The sequence below is a fragment of the Lepidothrix coronata genome, unplaced genomic scaffold (assembly GCF_001604755.1).
Source record: "Lepidothrix coronata isolate B3197 unplaced genomic scaffold, Lepidothrix_coronata-1.0 Scaffold68, whole genome shotgun sequence".
NCBI classification, from domain to species: domain Eukaryota; kingdom Metazoa; phylum Chordata; class Aves; order Passeriformes; family Pipridae; genus Lepidothrix; species Lepidothrix coronata.
Window position 1 is genome coordinate 357,992 of NW_016690248.1, and position 9,660 is coordinate 367,651.

Consider the following 9,660-nt stretch of genomic DNA (forward strand, 5'->3'; position numbering starts at 1 on the left):
ATGTGGACTTCCTCCTTGTGCAATGTCCTCTGTGAAGGAGTTACAGGGCTGCTGCCTCTTTCTTGAAGATCCATCATACTTTTCTCTCTAACATCCTGAATGGCCAGAACTGAGATTGTGCTGAAGCAAGAGAAAGGAATGGGTAAAAAACATGAGAAAAGTTGTGTTGATTGAAGAAAATACCCCCCATCTGAAGCTGGCGTGTGAGACTATGCTACTTAGTATGGGATATGACTTTTTTTGCTCAACCCCTTGACCAGGGCAACTGAAAGTCCATCAGATGCAATGTGTAGATAAGAATCCTTAAAACCCAAACAGGTGGCCAGAGAAGAGAAACATTATCTCACTGTATTCCTGACATGGTACTGCAATCTACAGAGGGAGTTCCAAAGGACAATACTTGACTGTTAGAAATGGTATAGCCACAAGAATACAGACCATCAACTGCTTAGCCCTGCCAAGTCTGTGCTTTAGGAGCAGTGCATCCAACACCACCTTAAACATCCACTCTCGCCTTCCCTGGCTCCCCTGTGCCAGAAAAGAATTATTTTGTTTTCCTAGATGGCAGAGAGTTCAGGAAACAGACCTACCTAAGAACTAACTAGCCAAGAAGAACAACAAAAGCAGTTCTTTTTCAGCTGTTTTGGTTCTTGGGCCGGTTTCTTGGACAGGCAGCTGTGCTGGCACAACAGAAAGGACAGACTTGAGTGGGTGTGGACCGACAGAAGGAGAAGGACTGTCCAAACTAGTGAGGACAACTGTCCAAACTAGTGAGGACAGTGATTAAGCACCTGTCAGACCATGATAGAAGATATCAAAAAAAGTGTCACAAGTCTCCTGATATCCAGCGGCATTGGATGGCTGCACCAGCATGATGCCTGAAGACATTTCTCTGGTAACTTCCTGTTGAGTGTTTGTTAACCAAGAACCAATGAAGAGTGATGTTTTCTTCAAGAGAAGGTTGATTGTTTTAATAACTCCCAGCGTTCCAAGTCACCTTAATAAGGAAAGACAGCTCTGGTGGGGATGTGTTTAATTGTGTTATGCAATAAAAATAGACCAATTTATTATTATTATATCTTAATGGAAATAGACACTACTCTTTGTGGTTTTCAAGGCTTACAGAACAGAGTTTGGGTTCTGATACTTCACCCCAGCGGCTTTCTTTCCCACCAATAGCAACAGACTTCGCAGAAAGCACAAAAACTTCTTTTTCACTCTCAAGAAAGGAAGTCAACAGCATGCCCAAGTCTAAATGTTTGCTGACTTAGCATGATAAAAGCATCTCACTGTAAATACACAACTTTGTTGGACACTATAGCTACTGGCAGTGGCAAAAGGCCATGAAATACTGGAACAACACAGGCCAAACAAGCTACACAAATCCTAACATTTTTCACTTCGGGATTTGTTTGCTGCTACAGAGAGGAAAAGGAAACAAAATACTAAAGAAACTTCAGGGTTAAGACACCAGAATGCTACCCTGATCCCAGGGTTTCAGTGGAGCTCAGATTTCACATCTTGAGTGCTGGAGATAAAATCCATGTAGTCTGAATTAGCCATGGCCCAGCAGCAGCAAAGGTGCACAGCTCCTGATAGTGTATGCTGGCAAATAGGTAGAAGGGAGACCAAAACACACCATTAGCTCAGAGCACTCCAAGATCTTCAAGAGTGTTTATATGACAATGTCACTCACTTTTGTTCAACCACCACTGCATTCTGGAATTTGTGACATTAAAACACTCCAGTTAATCTTAGCTAACAGCAAGTGAGGACAAAATCCATTAACCTGCCAGCACAAGGTGTCTCTACAATCAAAGATAGAGCTTGATAAGGCTGGATCAAGCAACAGGAGAGAAGTTGTACATGGGAGCATGTCTGGTCTACAGGCTGGGCTCCTTTTAGGGCCTGCCTACTGTTGGTTCCACTCCTTTGTCTTGAGGCAGTATACGTGAGGAAGCTCTAAGGATGACAGACCCAGAATTAGACCTCAAACACTGCATCAGCAGCCTACAGGATGGTCAAAGCACAGAAGTGACTATGGCATGGGAGCCAAGCCAGCTTGAGCTGACAGCTATGAGAGGTGCAGCTGGAGCCAGCACTCTTGGGAGGCTGTCCATGCAGGTGCAGCACCAGAGCAAGGAATGCTTCACTTTCAATGTCCACCTCAGCACTCAGAAATGTCACCCTTTTCCAGCAACAACAGAGCATCCTGCCAGAAGCTGAAGCGCACTGAATCTGGGCAGTGCAGAGATGAGAAGGTAGCAGCAACCAACCTGGTTGCCTCTGCAATTGGAGAGCCACCCCACAGCTTGGAGCAGCTGTCGAGATACCAGTCAGATTTTCAGCAACTCCTTTCACCACTGCTGAAGACAGAATGCCTGGCTCAGTTAACTGCTGGCCTGACTGCAGAGAAGTGCATGCTTTTCTCCAGTGTTTGTTGTTCCTCTATTTTTTCCCATCAGCCCTTGAAAGCAAACTGGGTCCTTCGGCTGTGAGACAGCTCTTGGCCCAAGGAATTGGTCAGCTGGAGCTATTGCAGCCAGCATGTCTCCCTCCAGCCCTTACAAGCCCCTAGCCAAAGAAACATGGGGCCTCACAGTAACCATACTTCATCACACATCAAAAGCCTTGTTTTCTTCCCCGAGGCATTTATGATCACCTGCAGGGGGGTATAACCTGCCCTCCTTTACGAAATACAGGTGCAGTTTTTCAGTTGAGGTAAAAAATAACTGCCTCCACAGCTCCCCTCAAAAGGACTCTGTACTCACTGCTTGAGAATACTTTGTTGACAACAAACCAGGAGCTTTTAGTGGAAGAAAAAATCCACTCTACATCTAAGGCAAGGGAACTTCCACAACGCTGGGGCTTGTGAAAGGAACATGGTGATCCAGGAGGTGGCCTTGCTCAGGAAATCTAAAAAAGATCGTCAAGCTGATTTGAGTTATCTGCAAAGAGAAATCTAGCCAAAAGCAGTGAATATGTCCATATTAAGCACATTTGTGGTTAGAGAGAGGTATGTACAAAGATAAAATGGCACTTTGCTGCTTCACATGTGCCACAAGTAGCTTAAAATACTTCATATGATATTAATCAGTAATTATGTGTGGTGCTTCTGTCTTTATTCCTCCTCACCTTCCCCTTTCTTCCTCAGGCCAGGCCAGGCCACAGAGATTTCATAATGCTGCCTGGTCTAGCTCAAATTGGCCAAACACTTTTAAAGCATGACAGGAATTTTATTTTTTTTTTCAATTAGCCTCTTACACAGTTGAAATGGTATTTAGCTACCAAAGAAGAAGTCATATGGTTACTTTTAAAAATGACATGTTTTCTTTTGCAAAGTACATGCTTTGATTCAACTCCCATTACAATATAAGCAAGAATTCTCATTTTATTTCCTATAAAAGATCATCTCAGACTATCCACCTACAACATAAATGGCAATAGACACCATCCTGTATTATTCACATCCTTGACAGAAATATATGTAGTGACTCGCTTCTCAAGTGTTCTAGATCAATTCCAGCTAGGACCTGTTGTAACGCAAAAGTGTAAGCATACTAGTAAGGAGGTTGTTTTTTGCAAGAAGCAGTTGTGTGAGCATGAGGTGAGCAAAAGGCAGCCTTTTTTGGTGGGTTTCAAGGAAGAGAGATAGACTGAAGAAGAAGAGAAACAAGTGCATGGCCTGACTCACAGATTCCTGAAGCCTCACCAAACCCACTAAGCCCTTCGCTGTAGTGTGGGTGTCTTTATATGATAAAGAAATGCAGACCTCTGTCCGATGAGGTGGAAATCAAAGAGGCTTTATTCAAACTTGGTGCTCCCTGTTATCCCCTGAAACCATGTGACCTTGTGACCAATGAGGTCATCTGTCTCGGCACATGTCCCTGGCTTCTATGCCCTCGGTACGTCCCCCTGCACCCCTGGAACACGCCTCCTACACTTCTCTTCTATAAATCCCAACCTCCCCCAAGATACCACCGACTGCTCATTGCCTCCCACAGCTGGAGCGGAAAATTTCAGCTTTGGCAGCACTGTACATTTGAGGGTCTACGCATGAAGCATGCCTGGGGCTGCTCTGGGACCCTTCAGTCATCAGAGGACCTTCATGTATTTTAATGTATGTACTACTGTAACACTTCAAGTGTATCATAGCACTCGCTACAAAATCAACTGCTACTGAGAACTACTGATTATGAACTGCTCTGTCCCAACCATCTTGTGCTAATTGCTTTAATCACTTTCTGCAGTCTCATCTTCACCATTAGTTCTGGAGCTCAGAATCACTTTGCCTGAGCCATAACCATAACAGAATTTCTGCTTTGGCTGCATTTATTATTAATACCAATGTTAACAATGTTAACAATGTTAAAATTAATTGTAATGTTATTATTTTTAATAAAAATATTAATATTCAAATGAACATTAATCCAAGTACAAAATTTTGCTCCCTAGAGATTTTGAAAAAGGTTCTAAATAGACTTTAAAACCTCCCAATCACTTTCATTTTGCAAATTCCCTTCAACTGATAAACCATATGGCTTTAGATTAACTGAAAAAAAAGGGAGGGGAAAAGCGCACTACATACCATGGAGAAAGGCAGTTTGCAAGGTCCCTTGGGGCCTGACCACACCACCCAAGGCAATGATTGACAACTGGGGATTGAGAACTGATCATTTCAGATAGCAGAGACACTGCCTGTGAAATTGAACACCCAAATTGTCAGAGCCAGGAGAACTGGTCAGTGCTTTCCAGGAAAGTTGTGGCACAAATTCTCCATTCTTCGCCATGTCAAGTGAGCTATGGAACTCTCAGTTGCCTGGGGAGCACATGGCTGTTAATGATCCTGCAGCCATCACGCACAGCAGATCTGTTGGAATGCAGATCCCAGATGAAGCAGACTCCATTCACGGTCTTTTTCCTGGAATAACCAATGGGAAGTGTTGCTCAGTCACATCTAATTGACATATGCTGTGTCTACAGAGAACAACTTCTCCCCATTTCCCAGTTAACTCTGAGACACTGAATTAACAGATATACAGATTTAAAGGACAAAAATCTCATTTTCCACTAAATTCACTGCTAGTTCCTACAAAGGATGGGAAAAGCACTAAAAATAATAATTACAGAATAATTCAGAACTGCTGTCATCAGAGTATCTTCTTTCTTTGACTCCCTCTTGGTGTGCTTGCTTTTTTTTTTTTAATGTTGTGGCTTGTTATTATTAGCAGCAGAACTTCATGTGATCTTATGTAAACAGTGTGACGTTTTTCAGAAGGGGAAAGCTTCAGTCTCAGGCATCACTAGGTGGAGGCATTGCACAGAGCAAGGCTGTTGTGGCTGGTTCATGGCTCCAGGGTTTCAGGATACCCACAGCCACTTCCTATGGCAGATCATGAACCCTTATCCTGGGACAACTGATCTTTTCCCATCCTCAGTTATCTGCTCTCTTGGACGTGATCCTTTCCTTAATAATAAGCCAATTCATCTCCTAATTTAGGTACCCAATAACTTTATGGCCCAACATTCCAAAAATGTCAAACATGCCAAAGTTAGCAGGTTTTTTTAAAATTCACAGCAGATGGTGCTGGCACATCCTTGGCTCATTTAAACGCATACGTGTACCAAGCCCTTCAGATCTAGGATGAGGAGACATGTTTTTGTGAAAAACTTGGCTTTTCTTTTAAAAGTCAGCATGTGGTCTATTCTCTTCAGTCTCTGAGGAGAACCAAGTCCTGTTTACTTTAAAAATACAGGAATCAGAGCCAGATATCAAGCAGAACCAGATGTCATGACCCAGAAGAGAGCATACACAGATGGAAGGGGGACATATGGCACAAAATTTCTTTCCCACTGTGAGTGTCCCTGTCCAGACACCTCTTTAGCTTTTTCCCTTTTTGTTCCTGCAATATGTAGGGGAGTTAATTGCCAGACATTTTTTCTGTTTTGAAGGCACAGATGAATCTTATTTTTTTGCAACTCTCAAATACTCTGCTTATTCATCATTTCAGAAGTGGGTGAATTTATAAACTCCTTTATATGTCAGTAACGTTTTTATACAGAATCACAAAATATGCTGAGTTGGAAGGGACCCACAAGGATCATGAAGTCCAACTCTTAAGTGAAAGGCCCATACTTTGACTGAACCTGCAACCTTGATTTTATTAGGACCATGCTCTAACCAGCTGAGCTAATCTCAGGGTCCTAAAGATGCATTTCCCTGCCATTTCTGCTATGCTTCATTTGAAATGATGTAGTTGTGTCACACCTTACCTAAAAGTACAGACCTAGTTGATAAAGTCTGAGTGTACTTCCCTAGGAGTGAGAGGTAGGATAAGAGTAGATAGCTTGAATTTCTTTCCAAATCCAACTGCTTGTCCAAGTCATCTGACTCCATGGCACACAAGAAATAGTTGTTATGCATATTTGGGAAAGACCCAAACAAACAGAAAACAAACAAATACCTTCTTAAGGACTTGTTCCTTTCACATCTTTCAGGGGACAGATAAACTGAGCAGGAAAATGGAAAAAATCAAATCAGCATTAGAGATTAGAGGAGTGATGAGGCAGCACTGGGGTGCGTTACCCTAAACAATGTAGAAAAAGGAAGCACCCCCCTGATACACATAGCAAGTGAGATAAGGGAAAGAGAGAACATGGATTTTAATAATTGCCAATAGAAATAAAGCCAATTACGGAAACTGCTTAATGAAAAAGAAAGAAAAAAACTAATGAGACAGCGTTCAAAATGCCTCTCCTATTACAGTCACTGCTGTGCTCCAAAAAAAAAAAAAATAGGGCAAGATCAAGTGGGTGGCTGGCTGCAAAAATGAACCAGAAAAATTTACACATCTAAGTCACCTGATCTGGAGCAGCAATTCAAAAACAACCTTTTTGGAACAGAAAATTCACCTTAATGACTTGGGGAGTTTTCTACCTTTCTTCATGGTGAAGTAGTAACTCCTGATAAACACTGTCATGGTCAAGCAAAGCTCTAACTCCAGCTGTAATGCCACAGTGACCTAGGTGCTCTGTCAGAGGAAGTCACACAGGCTGTACTTTTTAACTGTGCGCCCTGATGCCCAGCAGACATCTGACTCCTTTTTTTCAATCGATTTCAACATGGGAAGGAATCTTAGAGTGGACCAGAGAAACAAATGGTTTGCACTACTTTCTAGCTCACTTTTAGCGACTAATGTTCAGTTTGACTCAACAAATGTATCACGTACCAATTAATATTATCCTAACTTAAAAGAGAATAAGCATACATATCGAGTGGTGTGCTTTACCTTTACTTTTGAGAATAATGTGTAGGGATGAGAGGAGGAAATCCTGTTGCTCCTGTGTTCATGCGTTGTAGCATCTCTGAATAAACCACGGACTTGGAACTACCCCAGAGTAAAGCTGCTAGCCACTGATTTTACTTATGTGTATTCCTAAGCTCTACAATGTAATACTTCCTTAGTACTTCTAGGATAAAAAGTCTCTCCTCAGCACAGATTTAATAAACATTAACTATATTCTGCCTGCTTCATCCTAAAGTTAATTGCAGCTATGAAAAGAGATATATTAGTTGAGCTACCATAGCCTCTGAACAAAAGGCAGAAGGGGCTTCCCCCTTGAGCAGAAGCTCAAGGTACCAAGAAAAGGGGAAAATGTAAAATTGCCTTTGTACTGTTCTACCTTCTAGGATGCAATACAGAGGTAACTTTAAAGGGAAAAAAAAAAAAAAAGTCAGGCAGGGCTGTCCTGTCTTGGGCTATTGCATTGACTCTACCAGGTCCTAAGAGCTCATTCTGGGTTTGGGTTCAGAGCATGTTTCTCCCAGTCACATAAGCCTCTATGTATGAACTAATACAGTCACAGATGTTGTGCTGGTTTTGGCTGGATTGGTTTTTCTTCACAGTGGCTAGTGTGGGACTATGTTTTGGATTTGACCTGAATACAGGATTGATCATATAGAGATGTTTTTGTTAATGCTGAGCAGTGCTTACACAGAGCCAAGGGCTATTCTGCTTTTTGGTGAGAAGATGGGGGTTGCATGAGGAACAGGTACAGGTGACTCAAAGTCACAAAAGTGATATTCCATACTATATGACATCATGCTCAGTATATAAAGTGGGGGGAAGAAAGAAGAAGCAGGGGATATTTGGAGTGATGGTGTTTGTCCTCCCAAGTAACCATTATGCATGATGTGGTCCTGCTTTCCTGAAGATGGCTGAACACCTGCCTGTCCATGGGAATTAATTTTTTGTTTTCCTTTGATTTTGCTTTCCCTATTAAACTGTCTTTATCTCAACCCACGACTTTTCTAGCTTTTACTTTTCCAGTCCCACTGGTGGGGGAGTGAGCAAGTGGCTGTGTGGTGCTTGGCTGGGGTTAAACCATGACGTGAAACAGGCCATATTTTGGCACTAGATACCATAGAGGTAAGAACGTGGGATATAGGAGGAAAATCATGAAAGGAGGGGAAGAAAGTCTCCCAGAAAACACTACTCTCACAGTATGGATGGAAAGATACAGTGGAATTAGAAAATTTGAGACAAGTTAATCACAAGGTAAGGAAGGGATGGGGCAATCTGGAGCACCAAATAAATTTCGACAGGAGCAAGCCAATAGAAGAAATGTGTGGTTATGGTTGAAAAGTAAAAAACTGTGCAGAGAATGCTTTCAATGTATCTCACACCACATGCCATTCAGACTGTGTTTGCTGTCAGTATAAACAACTGTCCTGCTTTCGGACAGGGTTAATTTTTTTCAACAGCTGGGAGGGGGCGTGGCTGAGGGGAAGTGGCCAGGACCTTAATGTTATTGGATACCACCTCACATCATTGCCAGAGCAGGGGAAAGGGACTCTCTCTGGCTTCTGAGGAGAAGGACGTTCCTTCCGGTGGGGAGAAAACATGGTGGGAAGAGCCAATCGGTATTGTCTTGGGCTTTATATGTAAATCATTTATTAATCTTATACCTTTTGTTATTAATATTGTTGCTGATATTGTTTGTTTTCTTATCTCATTGTTGTCTCCAGTAAATTGCTCTTATCTCAACCCACACTCGCTTTCACACAAGAACACTAAAATGTCTACATAATTATACTAAGTGTGGTTGTTGGAAAGTATCAGGTAAATAAATTCTGACTCTCATCTGTCTTCAATTAAGAGTCTTTAGGAGTCTCATTTAGTGGGAAAATGCTTATCTTGAATATTGTAGCAAACCTCTGAAAAGAACTATGAAAAAAGCGGGCAGAAATCGTAACAGTACATTCACAGAAGAAATAAAAAATGCCAGCAAAACTCCATGCAAACCAATGTACTTTTCTGTAGTACTGCAAATCCTATTTCAAAGCATATGGAATTAGAAAGTTGAAAAAACTCCAGCACAGTTTCAACATCTTTTCTTTATTACTTTTCCCCTTCAACATGGAGAATAAGAGGGTTCTGGTTTTAAACATAAATGAAAAAAATCTGTGAAGGAAAATGTAATTTTCAAAACTTTCTTGAGCAAGTCTAGGTCTAAACACAATGTAAAAATTTGGCAATAATGATTATCTAAACTATCCACATTCCTAAATTTATTTTTTAAATAGAAAACTGATTCAACATCTACTATAACAACAGTACCTCATCTGATGGATCTATCCTGTTCTCAATTCTCATGGTG